The 19,781-nt window shown below is 36.6% G+C and overlaps 1 pseudogene; it reads right to left on the reverse strand.

The window, feature by feature from the left end:
* Positions 8,515–11,912, reverse strand: LOC109129519 (annotated as a pseudogene).

The raw sequence follows: 19,781 nt of genomic DNA on the forward strand, positions 1-19,781 counted from the left end.
GGTCCCACACGAGCAAGGATTTCAAATGGCCCAAAGTATCGAGTAGAAAGCTTCTGGCAAGTGCGACGGAAGATGGTATGTTGTCGATATGGTTGGAGGCAGAGGAACACCCAGTCACCCACCTCGAAGCTAACATCACGGCAGTGTGCATCGGCAGTCTGCTTCATCCGGTTGTTAGCATTGATGAGATGGTGCTTAAGATCACGCAAGACAGCGTCCTGTTCGGCCAACTGCTCATGTAACTCGGGGACCGCGGTAGAGCCCAAGTCATAACCTGCAAGAGTGGGGGGATCACGACCGTAAAAGGCCTTGAAAAGGGTCATGCTGGTAGACGCATGGTAGGTGGAGTTGTACCAAAACTCAGCCCTAGGCAGAAAATAGCTCCACTGCTTAGGCCTGTCGGAAACAAAACACCGTAAAAATTGCTCGATGATCCTGTTAACCACCTCGGTCTGACCATCCGTTTGGGGATGGTACGCGAACGACCTGCGTAACTTGGTACCCGAGAGACGCCACAGCTCCTGCCAAAAGTCACTGGTAAAGATGGGATCGCGATCACTTACAATGGATTTGGGGATCCCATGGAGGCGGATGATGAACTCCACAAACTTGGCCGCTACCGACTTAGCTGTGTAAGGGTGAGAAAGCGGAACCAAATGTGCAGATTTGGACAAGCGATCGACGACCACCAGAATGGAGGTGTGATGGTTAGACGCGGGTAAGCCATCAACAAAATCCATGGAAATGTCTTCCCACACTTGATCAGGGATTGGTAAGGGCTGGAGAAGACCCGCAGGGGACATGGTGTCATACTTAGCACGTTGGCACACGTCACAAGCGGCTACATATTTCGTCACCGTCTTGTGCATGAATGGCGAATAGAACTGCTGTGCCAATCTCTTGATAGTGCGAAGGACTCCAGAGTGGCCACCAATACGCGAATCGTAGTATTCCTGTAACAAATCGTTAACAATGGATGAGGACGGAGGAATGACCACACGGTTGCGAAAACAGAGTAACCCGTTCCGGAAGGAATAAGGCTGTCCGAGGTTTGCTATCGCCAACTGTCCCAATTGGAGAAGGTACGGATCTGTCTTGCTCAGGTGGCGAAGGTCGTTCCATAAGGTGGCGTTTTGTGCCGACAAGGCCAACAAACAGGGGCTGTACGAGCGGCGAGACAATGCATCAGCGACAGCATTAGCTATAACTGTCCTACACACGATCTCGTATTCTTAGCCCATCAGCTTACCCATCCACTTCTGTTGCTCTGGTGTGAGGATCCTCTGCTCCAAAAGAAAGCGGAGACTGTGTTGATCGGTTTGAATGATAAACTTCCGACCCAGGAGGTAAGGGCGCCATGTACGAATTGCAATCACGATGGCCAGCATTTCCCGAGCATACGTAGACCAACTGCGTTTTGCGACCCCCAAGGACCGACTCATGAACGCAAGCGGCTTACCATTCTGTGTTAGGACTGCTCCAATCCCATCCCCCAAAGCATCTGTCAGGATAATGAATGTTGTGTCAAAGTCCGGCATTGCCAGGGTTGGGGTTGTCGTCATTGCCTTCTTCAGCTGCTGAATAGCCTCCTCCGCCGATGCTTCCCAGTTAAAGTTGCCTTTCTTCAACAAGGTCATCAATGGTTTGGCGATAATGTCATAATTCTGCACAAATTTACGATAGTACCCAGTAAGGCCGAGGAACTCGCGCAACTCAGTGATGGTAGTTGGAGCCGGCCAATCAAGCATAGCCTGGATCTTGGCCTGATCAACTTTGACTCTATCACCTGATATGATATGCCCGAGGTACTCTATTTTGTCTTTACCAAATTCACATTTCTTCAGCTTCACGAACAAACGTTGCTCCTGGAGAATGTTTAGAACAATGCGAACATGCCCCAAATCTTCCTCCCAAGATCGACTATACACGAGTATATCGTCGAAAAAGACCAGAACGAATTTGCGGAGATGGGGACGGAACATCGCGTTCATCAGTGATTGGAATATCGATGGGGCGTTGCACAGGCCGAATGGCATCACGAGGTACTCGTAGTGGCCATTATGGGTGCGGAAAGCTGTCTTCGGAATGTTGGGAGGGTGAACTCGAACCTGGTGATAACCAGCGGTGAGGTCGAGCTTGGTGAAGACGGTGGTACCGTGCAATTCGTCGAGCATATCATCGACTGTAGGAATCAGAAATCGATCCTTCACGGTCGCCGTGTTCAGGGCGCGGTAGTCTACGCAAAACCGCCACGAACCATCCTTCTTCTTGACCAATAGAACCGGCGAGGAAAAAGGACTGAAACTAGGTCAAATCAGCCCAGAATCAAGCATCTCCTGAACATGTTTCTCGATTTCCTCTTTTTGGAAATAAGCATATCGGTATGGCCTAACGTTAATCGGATCAACGCCTTCTTTGAGATTGATATGATGCTCTATTTCACGCGCCGGGGGAAGTGTCGTAGGTGGCTGAAATATGTCGTCAAAGTCGCGGAGGAGATTGGCGATATCCTCTGGAACCGATGAAATGACAGCGTTTGTGTTCTGGACGCTCAACGCAAAACATGCTTGACCCCTTCGAGCCCCCTTGGTAATTTCATCTTGTTGGGCCCGTTCGGTCCGTTTACTTGGTATCCATGGATCAGTGTTTGCTGGCCAGCCCAATTGAATTCCATCGTGTGGGCTTTCCAGTCGCACAAATTCGGGCCCAATAACTCCAACCATTGGAATCCAAGAACCACATCCAACCCTTGAAGTGGCAGCACAAAGAAATCAAGGTTGAACAAAGCGCCGCCAGGTCTATGGTGACATGACAATACGTGCCCTGACACTTAAGCGGGTGGCCGTCTGCAACTTGCACATTGGATGGTTGAACAGGCATGAGCTTGAGGTTGAGGCAGTTGGCTGCTCCCTCACTGATGAAATTATGTGTAGCACCGTTATCGAAAAAAGCAACCAACAATTGTCGGTTTACCACCACATGCACCTTAATTGTTCGCGGCGTATCCCAACCCGTGAGGGCTTGTAGCGTTATCTCGGCTTCTCTCGGCTCCACTTGAACCTCATCCTCCTCTTCGTCCGCATCCTCCCCCACCATTAGCAGTAACTGCGATTTGTGACATATGTGACCCGGCGTGTAACGCTCATCACAGCTAAAGCAAAGACCCAAACTCCGTTTACGCTTAAGTTCATACCAACTCAGCTTCTTCGGTGCGGGATTTGCAGCTTCCCGCGGTCGTTGCTTAGTCTCTGTTGTCGCCGTTGGTGTGAACGACCGCCCGAAGGTTGGTGGCTTGCGGTACTCCTTCTTCTGGCGTTGTAGCTGGCCGTCCATCAACATCGCATAGTTGATTACTTCTCGAAGGGAGTTTGGTTGGAACATACGAATCCCATTCACAATAGAAGAATGTAATCCCCTCATGAAGGCTCCAACCAACGCCTCCTGTGACCAGCCGTACACCTTGTTGCGCAGTCTCTCAAACTCTTCCTGGTACTCGTTTAGTGTCCCCGTTTGACGAATCTGCATTAGTGCCTTGTGAAAGTTTTCCCCATCGTTTGGTCCAAACTTCGCCCATAGTTCGGCTTCAAATACCTCCCACGTGATTAACACACGATCATTGCGTAGCTCCATCACCGTGGCCTGCCACCAACCATTGGCAACACCATCGAGATGGAAAGTTGTGAAACGCACCATCTGATCAGGCCGCATCTCGTGATTTTCAAAGTATTGTTTTACTTTGGTCAGCCACTCTGTTGGATCACCTCCATGAAATCTCGGGAAATCAATTCTCGCAGGTCGAGCTTGATTGTTATCAGCGTGGTGGTGATTTGTGGCGAACGGGTTATCAAACTCGTTCCTATTCTCCATCTCCTGATGATGACTTCGTTCGGTCGGCCGACCCCCCTTCGATGTCAATCCACCCTCGGGATCGCGGTTGTTCATGGCTACCATCAGGCGTGAGAAAGACTCCTCCATCCTCCTATGTTTATCCTCCAGATCGCCTTTCAAGTCCGCCATGGTTGTGCCCATCTTCTGCAGTTCGTACTGTAGTGCTCCGTGATTGGCTTCTAACCGCTCTTTGTTGGTCCCCATCGGCTCAACGGATGCCTCCGGAGACACGATGTGTTTACCTTTACGTTTAGAACATCGAAGAGAAATTATTGTAAAAAGAAAACAGTTCTCTGATACCAAAAGTTTGCTCCCTCTTCAAAGCAAGAGTATTTGCGAGTAATGCAAACAAGATCGATATTTGTTGGGTAGTTAAGACTGCCTCTTTTTGTGGTTTTCTCATTATATAAATACTTGGAGATCAACTCCTTACAATGCTGAAACAGAAAGTGGAGCATAACTCCTTACACAACTGGAAATGAGGGAAAAGTGGCATCGTGGTCAAACCACGTTATTTAAAACGAAAAGAGAAATAGAAACTAAGTCTCACATGTATCGCGGATTGGGTCACCCGTATCGCGGATTGGGTCACCCATATCACAGATTGGGTTTGCGTACTCGCTTGGGCCGAGTTGGTGACTCCTGCCTTATGGCGTTATTGGGCCGTATGCCCACATCATAATGGGCCTTTGTTCACTTCTTCTGCCCACTGACCTTTTTCTTCTCTTTCACGATTCTTCTTCTTCTTTCTTCTACAGCAAACCACACTTGATCGACTTCTTCTTTCACGATTCTCTTCGCTTCTTCACTTTGCTAGCTTTCTCTTGATCTTCTCTTACATAGTATTAAGCAATTGGATCAATTTCCAACACTTTCAGTCTTAAACTTGAGAGAGTGATAATGAATTTTAATCACATCGAGAAGGGGAGAGAATTAAGGTTTACGAATTGCTTGCTGTTGCTGGTTTTATCCATGGTGCATTACAAGATTTCACAATTGACTGATTCCAAGGGTTGTTAATGTGACAGTTCATAAACCCAGAAAGCTAGAATCTTCATTTAGGCCCATTAGTTTGGTTTGGTGTATAAATTTTTTACATCAAACTTATTAAAAAAAAAAGAAACAGAACGAGGAGGACTTGGTGCTGTGATTTGTTTAGGGTTTAGAAAATGTCGGGGAACGCAGCGGCGTAGCCTGAATACGCAACAGAAGACATAGCCGTGTGGTGTGGGACATGAACGACTGTCCAATTCCCGAGGGTTATGATTCTCGTCAGGTTCGTCCGAGTTTAGAAGTGGCGTTCAAGAAACTAGGCTACTCTGGTCCTGTCTCCATCACTGCATATGGAAACCAAACACGAACCCCTGATCACCTCCTGCGTGGGCTCTCTTCCACTGGAGTCGATGTTGCACAGACCATTCTCAATGTTACATACACGCGCATCTTTTCGGGTTTGCTTAAATGGCAAGAAGACCTTAATCCTCCTCCAGCTACAATGATGCTCATATCCGATACTGTGGACCTTGTCTTTCAAAACTTCTTGCCTTATTTCAACAAGTGACGAAATACAAACTTTTTTCTGGCTTATTCATATAAAATGTCAATCCTGGTCACCTCTGCAGAGTGGCTCTGGGACAGCTTACTGGCAGGTCTTTGTTTGTTTGTTTGTTTATTCTCATCATCATCCTCCAGTTACTTACTTGCTGGAAGCAAACCTATTTAATTATTCATGTTTCTGAGCTCTAGTTCGTTTTGTTTTTTCTTCTTTAGACAAGAACACACTTTCTTCAGAGGTGCAGTGAAAAGGGCGAAGAATCTACCGGAATGTTTTATTGCAAATTGTGCGATGATTGTGATTGCCAGAGCCTTGATGATTTCAGGAAGCATCTCTCAAGTAAAGAACATGCCCTCAAAGTAAGCATCCTCTCTCTCTCTCTCTCTCTCTCTCTCTACTTATATCAATCAATACATTGTTTCATTGTCTACTAACCATTTGTGCAACAACCTGTTTAACTTTTTCCACTCGTTGTCTAATTAAGCAGGAGGGTAGTTTTATTGAGCCTATTAAATTAGGGCAATTGTGGTAAATACTACTAAAATTGGTTTTTATTCCAAAAATACCAAAATTTAGTTTTTTTTTCCAAAAGTATCACTAATATGTAATTTTTTTCTAAAAATACCACATAATTGAATTAAAGTTCTAATACTAAAAACTAATCCCTAAATTATAAATATTAAACCCTACCCCTAAAAACTATACTCTAAAACTAAATGTGTCAACNACTTGCTGGAAGCAAACCTATTTAATTATTCATGTTTCTGAGCTCTAGTTCGTTTTGTTTTTTCTTCTTTAGACAAGAACACACTTTCTTCAGAGGTGCAGTGAAAAGGGCGAAGAATCTACCGGAATGTTTTATTGCAAATTGTGCGATGATTGTGATTGCCAGAGCCTTGATGATTTCAGGAAGCATCTCTCAAGTAAAGAACATGCCCTCAAAGTAAGCATCCTCTCTCTCTCTCTCTCTCTCTCTCTCTACTTATATCAATCAATACATTGTTTCATTGTCTACTAACCATTTGTGCAACAACCTGTTTAACTTTTTCCACTCGTTGTCTAATTAAGCAGGAGGGTAGTTTTATTGAGCCTATTAAATTAGGGCAATTGTGGTAAATACTACTAAAATTGGTTTTTATTCCAAAAATACCAAAATTTAGTTTTTTTTTCCAAAAGTATCACTAATATGTAATTTTTTTCTAAAAATACCACATAATTGAATTAAAGTTCTAATACTAAAAACTAATCCCTAAATTATAAATATTAAACCCTACCCCTAAAAACTATACTCTAAAACTAAATGTGTCAACCCAAACCTAAAAAAAAAAAAAATTATATCTTTAAAAAAAAAATTTTGTGTTTATCGTAATTTTGGAAAAAATTCTTTTGTGATATTTTTAAAAAAAAAACTAAAATGTAGTATTTTTGGAAAAAAAAACTTTTTTTAGTGGTATTTAAAGGAATTTCTGATTAAATTATCCGAGTAGGAGCGACTAACTATCCCGAGAGGCAAGTTTTCTTAATGTTAATTATAGATTTTCTACAGAGAGTAAAATGCATATATATATTTCGCCGACTTCTCTCGTAAACATTAAGGGGACACCCATATATGAAAAAGAAGAAAGCGTGAAATTGTTTACTTTGACTTTTTGGTTTTGCTTAAAGGCTTTTGAGTACACCCACTAACTCACCACAGTTTTATGTTTCCAAATACTCATGTTTCATATATATCTTATAGGCAGAAATAGACAATTTTCCAAAGAGCAAACGTTCGAGGAAAACATCTCAGATGGGGTTTCGTTTTCATAATCATTTACTTGTTGCCAATCGTGTGGAGTTCGACGTAGAGCTCAAACCTGCAATAAAGAGTACTGAAGTCACCACTGGGCAACCATCTGGCTGATGAGACGAGTGTGCCTACCGAACAGAGACATGATCAGCCGGCTGCATCGAGACTCGAGAGTGGGCAATGAATTCGGTTGTGTTTTCCTTCTCATGGAAGCTGTTATGTTTCGTTTTTTTTCTCTTTGTTTCTTTCCGTCGGATTGAACTATTTATTTTCCATCTTGGTTTGTTTGTTTTAAATTCTACTAGGATAGTACTGTTTTTTTGTTTTTTTATATTACTTTTTAGATTATTTTGTATGGTGTTGTTTGTAATTAAAAATTATTATTANTTAAGCAGGAGGGTAGTTTTATTGAGCCTATTAAATTAGGGCAATTGTGGTAAATACTACTAAAATTGGTTTTTATTCCAAAAATACCAAAATTTAGTTTTTTTTTCCAAAAGTATCACTAATATGTAATTTTTTTCTAAAAATACCACATAATTGAATTAAAGTTCTAATACTAAAAACTAATCCCNATTGGTTTTTGTTATAATTTTTAGCTGTTTTTTTTTTATTATTGTCATGGAGTTGTAAAATATAATCAGTTTTGTTTTTTCTTGTATTAGGATGTATTGGAGGACCATTAGTACTTTTAGTTGTTTTGTTTTGTTTTAATTAATTTTGGATGTTAATTTTTATTTAGTGGCATCTACTATGTTGGTTTTTTTGTGTATGCTTTTTATTATTGGTAGAATAGTTAAATCGCATTGTTTATGTAACGTAAAATACCTACTTAGATTTAGAATAATTGTTTGCTTTTTGAGAAATTCCTCAAAATAATACTAAATATATTTTTTCCAAAAATACCATACTTTAGTTTTTTTCTCCAAAAATATCACAATTTTTTTTTTCCAAAAATACCACAAACACAAAAAAAATTGATTTTGAAGGGTGTTTATTTATTTAGGTTTGGGTTAATAAGTTTAGTCTTAGGATATTGTTTTTAGGGGATAGGGTTTAGTATTTAGAATTTAAGAATTAATTTTTAGTATTAGAACTTTATTTTAATTTTTTGGTATTTTTGGAAAAAAAAAACTAAAGTGTGGTATTTTTTGAAAAAATACCTATTTTAGTGGTATTTATAAGAATTGCCATTGTTTTTTACATAAGACCGTAGATTATGAAATGTGTTTTATAATCGAGCATAGTTGTTTGGAAAATATGAAATGTTATTTTTTCCGACTTAATTTTCTTCTTTCTTGGTTATCTTCACCTGCATTATATATTTGTTTCATTTTGGTTTTATTGGAGATATTTAATGGGTAAAGTATTACTATTATGTTTGTTTTGTTTGGAAATACATGTGTCTTTGTCGTGGAAATTGTTGAATATCTCTTTGTAAATGACATTTTTGATTGATGCCTTCTTTTTTTTAGGTGGCTCTTGATAATGCAACATAGAGTTATCCATATATTGTGTCTTGTTGGTGGTACCTTGTAATCATTAAAATGAAAAAACATGATTGATGATTCACGTAAGCTCATGATAATTTGAACGTCTTGAATGACTTTTGTCATAATCCGTTGGAAAATTTTGTAATATTTGTTGAACTATTTTTTGAATTAATTGATTTCATACTGTTTCTCTTTTTGTTTTTATTTTCGTGGTTAAAAATCCTGTTTGCATAAACTCATTTGTTCTTATTGTACTTCCATATTTAATTTATGGAAAACAATTCAGTAATTTATTTTACAATGGTTTATGCAATAACGTAGATATAAATAATTAGGTAGTTGCTAAATACATTTAACTTCTTATTTTAGTACTTAGTAACAAAAATATAGTATTTCTTACATGGTACTTAGTACTTGGTACTACATATTTCATTTCCGTCTAAGAAAAGACGGTATCGAAAAGAAGCTTTGATATGTCTTTACATTTGATCATCACAATTGAGTAATCTAAATAATGCAAATTGGAGACATCCACATCTGGAACTACTCTCCCACATTTATCATCATCATCAACATTATTCTCCCATCGTAATTTCTATAAGCAAACATCAATTGATGAAGCTTACGGTCCGTGTGAGTTTCATTGAGAGCAGATTACACCATGGTTTTCGGTTCACATAATCTTCTGCCACTGCATCAACTTGTAAGCACATAACGAAGAACATTCCTGATTTTGGATAACCTATCTGGATCAGTAATTGTACAACATGTTTCTTCTTATGTTACTTGCTAAACTGCTGCTGCTTTTGCTTTATGCGTCTACATCTCAACATTTACTATATTGGATTGCAGATCCGTTAGAACAGCGAAAGCTCAGAAAAAAAACCAGGTCTGTCAGTTCTTGTAAGCTCAATCACAGAGAAGTCGACATATTGTTTGACACCAATAGATGATCTCATTGATGGACTGAAGTAAGAAGACTGATACAAGCCTCGGAATCCACCAAGACAAGACTCACGGACTCAAAGACTTAGAAGCTTGGGCGAAAGCGATCTGATTGAGAGTAACCGGTTTGATGCTGAATCCACAACACCGAGGGCTAGAGAATATGATTCATGGGCTATTCCTCGCAAGGATCAGAGACTCTACACGAAACCTAAGTTGTTTGATTCCACAAACTACCTAGAACTCGCAAGAACAATGATTTGTTTCAAAACACAAAGTGTTGAAGCAAACTGGAATTTCTTTAATCAAAAAACGTGTATTGAAAAGTAAAACGTGATAGAGCTTATATAGAGGCTCAAATACAACATCTATATGTTGAAATAAAGAAAGAAATCTCAACAATTAATGATAATTATGGTATTTGGGAATTGAATGAGAATATCGGCCAAATTGGGAAAGTTGTGATGCACCTTGAGTCTTGATAACTTGGGGCCGAAGTTGTGGTTTCTTGGGACGTCTAAATACATTCTAGGAAGCTTCTGGATGGTCTTAAGAGTCTCACAAAGGCGCAACACTGAATAAGGAAAAAGCTGTTGTGTCATAAAGACAAACAGATCCAAATAAGGAAAGTTGCACTTTAACTTGATTCGCCTAATCAAGTGAGGTGGGGTGCATCCTAAGATGTGTGGTGAAGTCTCCAAATGATATAGAAGCTCTCCAGGACGCCAAGGGATGCTTTGTTTTGAGCCACTTATGGAAAGATCCAATTTGAGTGGTAATTGACTTGTGGAAAGGTTCCCTGAACCATGTCTTGAACTAGCTCGAAACAAGGGTGGCTTTCTTTGATCTTCCTCCTTAAAATATGAATAGGAGGATATGTGGAAGGATGTTGCCTCGTTAAAAACTTTTCTAGGTAAACCCATTGGGAAAAACCCTAGATAAGGGGAAAAGAGTGCAACGGTCCCATTCCAACGATATGATAGTCCGGCTTGTTGAATGTCCGCATCATTTCTAGTTCCAGTGGTCAACTCCAAAGTATGCTTGTTTCTGATTCTTGCACATATCAGAAGGATATCATAGTTCTCCTTAACTGTCACGAGCTGGTTCTCTCCAAAAAGTACTTCAGGCAGTCTATCGGGAAGTTCGTCAGGTTGTACATCAAGAAGTCTGTCACGTAGTACTTCAGTCACTGCTACAGCCGGTAATTCAGCTCCCCTTCTTACATCAAAGACTCATCAGGACAAAGAGACTGCAACAATCACACACACAAAAAAAGAGTTGATAACTGTACTATCAAAACTAACCAAAACTGAATATAAACCAAGAAAATGATCGCTATTACTTAATGTACAAATATAGTCAAAAACGATATCATTGGTGACTTTGTTCATGATCAGTAACACTGAAAACATCCATGAACCAGCCACCATCAAATGAGATATAAGCTTTCTTAATGGTGAGATTAAGCTCAGTTAGAACTTGAACAACCTCCAGAAGTATTCAATGTTTATTCATACTATCCACCTATAACAAAACACAAAATGTTTATACTCATTTCTTCCATTCTACTCAAACCAAACCTAACCCGGTGAAAATTTTGATTACCTTAATGACAGTGACATCCTTGCATACCTCGTTATCGATCACAACCCTAAAATGAAAATCAAATGAAAAACTCAGCCTAAAATCGAAAAGATAGATCATAACTTATAGAAGAAGAACAAAACAAATTCAATTTACCTGGGTGGATTCACTCTTTTAATGAACTTTGCAATCTCATCATCCATATTATATGAATATCTCAATCAAAAATCTGGAAAAAAAAAACTGATATTAACACGAACCAAAAACACAATTGATTCAATCAAAACGAAGACCCCTTTCAAAAGGGAAATAAAAACAAAGACTAAACCCTAGAAAGATTAAAAAACAAAGCAAAGACAAAAATGCCTAAAATTGAACAAAACCCAGTTCTGGAAACTAATCAACAAAGACGAATCCAGAAAAAAATCAATCATCAAAATGGAATTAAACAGAAACAAGTAAACGAACCCATTCTCGATTCGTTTGGTGATTTGTGTAAAAGAGAATCAAAAGGAGAAAAACTAAATAGGTAAGGAATAAGAAACTGGATCAACTTAATGAAATTGATAACTAACCTGGTGGATGAGGGAAGTCAGATCGGAGGTGAGCTTGTTGTTGTTCTCTGCGAGCGGATCGCTCGTCCAAACCGATGTAGAAGAGGAGCTAGACAAAGTTATTTTTTAATTTAAAATCGTGAATATTTCAGAATGTTGCGAGGTAAGAAAAAACTGGGCTGAGCTGTTTTCATTGTCTTAATTTAATTGGTCACATATTTTAATTGATATGTCACTTCCAGAATTGTTCTCAATGCTGATGTGTCAAACTCTGGAGAGAAACCAAAGACTTTTATTGTATTGATTATTAACCGATGTAATTTCTATATATTAATTAAGAAGTTTCCGAAAATCCTGTGTGTCGTTCATAGAACGAATTATGGTACATAATATACTTTAACCAATCAGAATAAAATACTGTAAGTTTTATAAAGTGTGTATACATGAAATGATCGAAAGTATCTACAAATACTCGTTAAATGTTAGTTTGGTCCATCAATCATATACATATGACTTTTAGATACAAGTGCTTCCGATCCACACATATTCTGTGTCTCACATGGACAAAAAATTGTATTATCATATGATGAACAGAATATCATACCATTTTCCGAATGGAATATGTCTCATAATTTTCAAGAAGTAATTCAACATTAAATAATTCCACGATCGAGATGTGTAAATAGTGATCCGAGGCACAACTGTTAGGATTTGTACATCACATCCAACATTAACATAACAGCCACATATTTATATATAGTTGTTCATTTTCTCTGTGAGTCATTTACAATTTTTTCTAAATTCGCTTTACAAACATATGAGTTCAGCGCTCAAAATAAAGGGGAAAAACCTGAGGGTATAAACGAATGCAACTAAAACCTCAAAAAGAAAAAACATATTATTCTGCGCAAGAATACTAACTCCCCGCGTGATCGGTAGATAAAATGTTTTAGCTAAAGGTGAAATTGAGAAATATTAAAAAGATGTATAGACAATAGGGTGAGTCAAGGTACCGAAGAACCTGAGAAAACAAACAAATAGAAACGGTTTAGCAAGATGATATTAGTATGATATTCTATATTACTTGATCCCTTACCTTACCAATATATATATAGAAAATCGAACAAATATGTGTCATACGTACTAAGTCAAACTGAATCTAGTAAATTGAAAATATCGAATGAGTCCAGGAGTTCCCCCAAAGACTTCAGTAGAATACAATTTAATAGACAATAGTATCTCCAATGAAGTGCTCAGAGGAACTCTAGGGAACATCCGACCAAAACGTACGATGTTTGTTTCTTATGTATTTGAACATATACTTCGGTGGAATGGGCAGGTTGTGAATGGAAACATTGGCGTTTCAGTTTCATATATACTATTTGGAAGCATTGTGAATGTAGACGTGAATTCAGGTTAAGGGTTTAAGTGTACCTACGTGAGGGAATCAATTTTTTTCAAGAAAAGTGCATCAATCCTTTCAGCTAGCTTTTTGAGAGATACGTAAGACGTTTCTGTACACGCATAGGCATAGATGCCTATGAATGTGCATCAATGCATTTACACTCACATACATGCAAATGCACACATGAATTTGTTGGCTTATTTTGTGCGTATATACACACACACCTACTTCATTTTTATGATATATAGGAAGTAGACCCACAAAGACAGTTCAATTTTACGATCGAATTTACCATATTTACAATATGTTTAACATAATTATGTCTTAACATAATTTTACGTATCTCGATCTGCGTTTAATTTAAACAATTAATAAATATAACACTCCATCCATAATACTTTAAGTGATGTTGTCTGAATAATTTTTTCCAGTTTAAGTGATGATTTTTTTTAAGTTTTAATATAAAAATTTAAATGTATTTGATTTTTTGACCATTTATATTCTTATATTTGCTTTCTTATTGGTTGAATTAGTTTTAACTAATAATGTTTTTATGTAAAAGAGAATAAAGTTTCATGTCATTTCTTAATTTGTGTGTACAAATCTTATACAACACTTAAAATGAAACAAAGAGAATATTGTGAAATTTGTAAAATACTTTCACAAAATTTTTTAGATGGTCTTACATTTGTTACTTTCATTAATTTTACATCGTTGTTCTTTTAACTTCGTTGAAATGTTCATGGCTTAAGCAATTACATGGAAAAAAAGAGTAGAAGAATAAGATCTACCGGAGGAAAGTTCTTTTGAATAACAAAGATATTAATATTCTCTCGGCTTATTATTCCCAAAATTCCGACTTGGTTTATCTTCATATAAATATAATTCCCTCATGTTTTGCTATTCAATGAAGAATACATAATCTACGGTGAAAGGGTATAGAGATCTCATTTGATCCTTATAGAGGTTTATGGAAGTTTTTGGTTCCTCATTTCAGTAGATTTGGGTTGACTGATGATGAGGCTGAAGACACTGACGAAAGTGAGGATTTTAGAGAGCAAATTGCTCATCTTATGCCATTCTTGACTAAACCAGATGTAAGACCTTCACAAAAAAATTCTGAAGGACAGCCTGGAAAAAACAAACAGCAATGTTTATCATTGGAAGGAGGAATCTCCAGTCTACTGTTGATGTTGTAGATGCATTTGAAGGAAAGTAGAATCTTGTGTTTTTGATACTTTTAATTGGTTATATCTTGGGGTTTAATATGGTTAATGTATTGATTTTTTTTCTCTCTTTTCTCTGAAGTTTGAAGCCAAGAATGTGTGGAACAAAGCGGAAGAGGAAATGTGCAAGTCCTAAGGTATCCAGTTGACACTAATTACATTGTGCATTTCTGATGCATTAGTGATAAAGAAAACGCAAGCTAGTGCTTTTAAAGAAGCAATGTTTGATTGTGTTTGTTTGATTTTGTGTCCATTATATTCTTATTGGTTGAATTAGTTTTAACTAATGTTGTGTTTATGTAAAAGATGATAAATTTTCATGTGATTTCTTAATTTGTGTGTATAAATCTTATACAACACTTAAAATGAAGGGAAACAAAGAGAATATTGTGAAATTCATATGAATTTGTTTAGATGTTCTTAGTTTTACATTTTTTTTTTTAACTTCGTTGAAATGTTCTTGGCTTATGCAATTACAAGGAGAAGAAAAAATGAGAGTAAAAGAATAAGATCTAGGGGAGGAAAGATCTTTTGAAGAATGTGCTTCTGTAGCAAAGATGATATTAATATTCTCTTGGCTCCTTATTCCCAAAATTCCGACTTGGTTCATCTTCACATATATATTTCCTGCATGTACGTTTTGCTATTCAATGGAGAATATATATTCTACGGTCCCACCCAGAAAAATTCCTCTACAAAAATATAATATGGAGAAGCTCATATATAAATAAGCAGTTTGGGTTGTCACTAAGAAGGTAAGTAAGAAAACAAGCATTAGCAAAGAGACATAACATGTAAAGTCAAATGTCCCCTTGAGTTCCCTTAAACGCTTCATTGTTCATACTGTTTTCTATCGACCGATGAATTAATCTGATGAACACTGAAGTGTTTGGGGGAACTCTAGGTGGTATATGGCATCCAAAGGTGTGAGCGGTTCTTTCAATGGTCATGTGAGTTATGACTTATGAGCTTTTTCATTTAAACAGTAATGTTATTGTTATCTTCTTGGGTGAATGTCTCTAGATCTTCATCGTCATCTTCACTTCCTTTTTTCCGGTTGTAACAAATGCAAGATTTCTTTCTATCTTTCAGCGAGACATCTACTCATGTCCTGCATCTTTATCTCCATTTCGTACGTTTGGATATAGTCAATGAGCTCTTCACCTTCATCTTCATTACATCATCGGATTTCATCATTGCAGTCTTGTTTTTGAGCAAGCTTTTCGGGAAGAGTCGTCAAGACATTCATGATCATGTCCAACTCCGTATATGTCTTTCCAATAGCATACGTTTGTGATATCACTTAGTTCTTTGTAGAATTCCACAATCGAGCTGTCATGTCGCATTAATAACAAACTATTAAAACTATATTTAAGCATAATGAATTTTGTTTAATTAGCTTTAGATGTGCCTTCTAAAGGCACACAAGATTGATGTTATATAAGAGAAACAAGAAAACAAAATTTCCAATGTGTTGCTATTGAGTTTACAGGATTTCATGAAAAAGATTGTAAATTGCATATTAAGGCACATTAAGTTTATCACAAACTCTGTTTTTTTTTTGGTTTTTGTGTTATAACATCAATATTGTGGGGCTTTTAGAAGACACTATATCTACTTCTTATAGAAAATTTTCCCACCACTCTAACGTCTCTGTCTTTTCTCACCACTTGATACAAAGAACTTTAGAGAATAGTACCACAGAAAAACAGAAAACAATAATAATTAATTTCTTAATTATAACCTTATCATAAAAAAGAAAAAGGAACAATGCAACACTAATCTAATTAAAAAATAGAAACCACAATCTTTTAAATAAAGTTTCAATACTTTACAATTAGAGATAACTTTTAATCAAGTTCCTTAAGTTTAAACCTATGATGCTTCAAATGATTGCAAGTGCATGGTGTTGCCGTAATAGTACTAAATGGTAGATCCCGCAAAAAGTAGTGCTAACACCAAAGTTTGGTATATGTCTACAATAAACTAAATTATGAAAATGTACGACTATCTAAAGTTATAAGTCTTACCGGTAAATGGAGAAAATCATGGATTATACGTATTTCCAGGGTTGTAGAGATTAAAGTGTTATCACACTTGTGAGTTATAATTTTAGACTATTCATAGAGCATCAAACATTTCTTAAATTTAAACAAATTCAAGAACATTTTGTCATTTATAGCTATCCACAATGTCATGGTCATGTAACTTAATTATCTTAATGTAATAAAGGTAACTCGATCGAGAGTTCTAACCTGTAAAGACGCCCGCCAATCATTTGAAATACCAATTTCTCTAAGCCATATATAGTACAAAGCTAGTGAGTAGTGACTTTGGACCTATGAAAAATGATCATTTTACCTACACAAAAATCGGACCTATTTCTAAACGAACAAAACTATTATTATCGCAGCGGAAAAATATCTAACTATTTTTTCGAATATATATCATGAATGGTGGCAGAGCGCATGAATTTTCAAGAAAGTCATTATGGGGAATCCTTGTAACTTGTCCCGTATATGGATCTCAGTTGTGTTCATCCATTCCTAGACATGACGATCATAGATAGTGGAAGACATTTCAAGAGTAAGGTTTCTTTGTGTCTTATTTTTTATCTACTATTGTGAAAGTGAAAAGGTTTTTTTTTTTTTGAGTCTAGATACTTTTGGTAAGTGTGTTGAACAGTTTTGTACTTTCTATTGAGATTATATCTGGTTGAAAATGTAGATGTATATGTTATGTTCACTTAATAGGAATCGATTGATGGACAATATTTTTTTAGAAATACATGTTCTCATCCCTAGGTAATAGTTATCCCTCTTTTCAAACCCTAACTTCTTTTAGTAACAGTGACCGAGGTCGGCGGTTACAAAAATTTTGCTGACGGAAAATAGGACGTGATAATGAAAGGAAAGGTACAAGAAAAAAGAGTTAGGGTTTTGAGCTAAGCAACGCTTCTCTCTCTCTCTGAGTAATGACTTCTTGTCTGGATGCCCTTCTCCAAGAGTATCTTCCGCTAGTTATGAGCTAAATTTTGTTTCTTTCTCCCTTGTGATTTTCCTTTTTGTCTTCATAGGCGGGGATGCCGCCTTAATAAGATAAGCCGGTTTTCATAAACAAAATCTATGTATAATAGTTTTTTTGAAAGACAATATATGTAGTTGTTTATTTAATTTGGTTTTTTATAAGTAAATTTTAGTAAATAGATATGTTAAATGATGTATTTAACAATAAATATTGTTAGTCATAAAAACTAAAAAGTATGTAAAGGTACCATTTAATACACATGGATTGATATCACTAATGACATCCGGAGTTCCCCCAAACACTTCAGTGGAATTAAATGTTAGCTAATAAGAATAACATATTTCCAATGAAGTGTTCGGGAGAACTCTAGAAGACATCTAGTTGAATTATTGTTCTGTTGTTGTTGTGCTTATTTGGGTTTGAGGAAGGTAGATGGAGTGAAATTTTAATTTATAGTGAAAACTAAAGAATCTCATGTATTTTAGTGTGAGGGGGGAGGGGAGTGTGTGAACCTGGACGTAAAGTTGGATTCAAGAGTTGTGACAAGAGAATTAGTCTTTATTTTCCTTGGTGTCCTTTCACGAGATAGAAACATACATACGTACCTAAGCAATCTCTGGATGGTTGAATAATAATCTAGATTGATTAAATCAGCCAACTATTAAATGAAGTCGCATAATATACTAAATAGTGCTAATAGCTTCTTCTGGTCGAAACCACATCAAATAAAGTTTCTTGTGGTTGGAGTCCACTTTCTATTGCTGAGCTTCACATCCAGAACATATATATTTTTGATGATGAACTTATATTGTTTTGCTTTCTACCATTACATATGGATATCCAAAATTTTCGGACTGAAATAAAATACCAAACTGGAGCGTATATTTTTTCCAGATTTAGTGTGTACTTATGCATGTTAATGTAGACTATATCGAGCAACTTGTTCCACACATGCTATTGTTAGTTCCAATGATTTATTACATCCACGGACCAGGTTCATCTTGGTAACATATATAAAAGTTTTGTACACGTTCTGATAAGAATCTAAACCATGATGCTCCTTGTGGCTATTGGATATATTGATCAGTACGAAAGGCAAGAGTCATATGTCCCTTTGCCCTTCAATGTATAATCAAAACATATAGTACCTTTTACTCATTTTTAAAATTGATGTGATTCCATAAGTTCTTTAATTTACAATTTTACGTCAAAATATAATTAGTTATACAATTTCATTGACCTTTAAGTTAATGCTGTCCTGTTATACTAGTCTTGAATAGTTTACACTTTACAATTACCAGCAATATTAACACCAATTTCGTTTTTATTTCTATAAATGATTACGGAGTTCTAAGAAAATCATTACTTAGTCATGAGTGGATTTGTCCATTGCCTCCTTCCAGGGTTCTAGAGATTTAGTGTAATCGCACTTGTGACTTCTAATTTTTACACTATTCACAGAGCATCAAACAATTTATACACAACCGCATATGTCACTATCTCAACAATTCTTTGTTTGTTCTCTACATGTACTAGATTGTTATGACCTAGCAACATTTTCATTAATTAGTACTAGATAAAGTGAAATAAATTGTTCTTCATTAAAGCTCATGTGATACAAGTACTTCTACAAGGATTAAACTTTTATTATCGCAACGAAATACATGATGAATTTAATATCTTACCATTTTCAGAATATATCTCATGATTTTCAAGAAGTCATATGGGATCAATCCATCATCCATGCATGTAATTTTCCCGTATATGGATCTCAATTTGTAGATAATGGATGACATGACATTTATGAATTAAAGTAAGGTTTCTTTGTGTCTAAGTTTTTTTTTATAATCTCTTGTTGTGAAAGTGAGAAAGTAATTTCATACAAACGAGAATTGTGACGCTTATAATTATGGCCGATAATATTGTTACAAACCCATGGGTTTAGCCTGTTTGTCTATTATTTTAACGTGTATGGCTTAAGTTTTTATATCCATATAAATAAATGGGTATTGATGGGTTCATCCAATGGATTCGTGGGTTTAACGAGGTAAACCTATTACGGTTATGAGTTACCCATGGGTTAATGGAAAAAAAAAATGTTCTACAAACTCATGGGTTTACCCTGTTTGTCTATTATTTTAACGGGTATGGCTTAAGTTTTTATACCTATATAAATAAATGGGTATTGATGGGTTCGTCCAATGGATTTGTGGGTTTAACGGGATAAACCCATTAGAGTTATGGGTTACGGGTTACCCATAGGTTAATGGAAAATATATATATATATATATATATATATATATATATATATATAT

This window comes from Camelina sativa, chromosome 16, assembly GCF_000633955.1.
Source record: "Camelina sativa cultivar DH55 chromosome 16, Cs, whole genome shotgun sequence".
NCBI classification, from domain to species: Eukaryota; Viridiplantae; Streptophyta; class Magnoliopsida; order Brassicales; family Brassicaceae; genus Camelina; species Camelina sativa.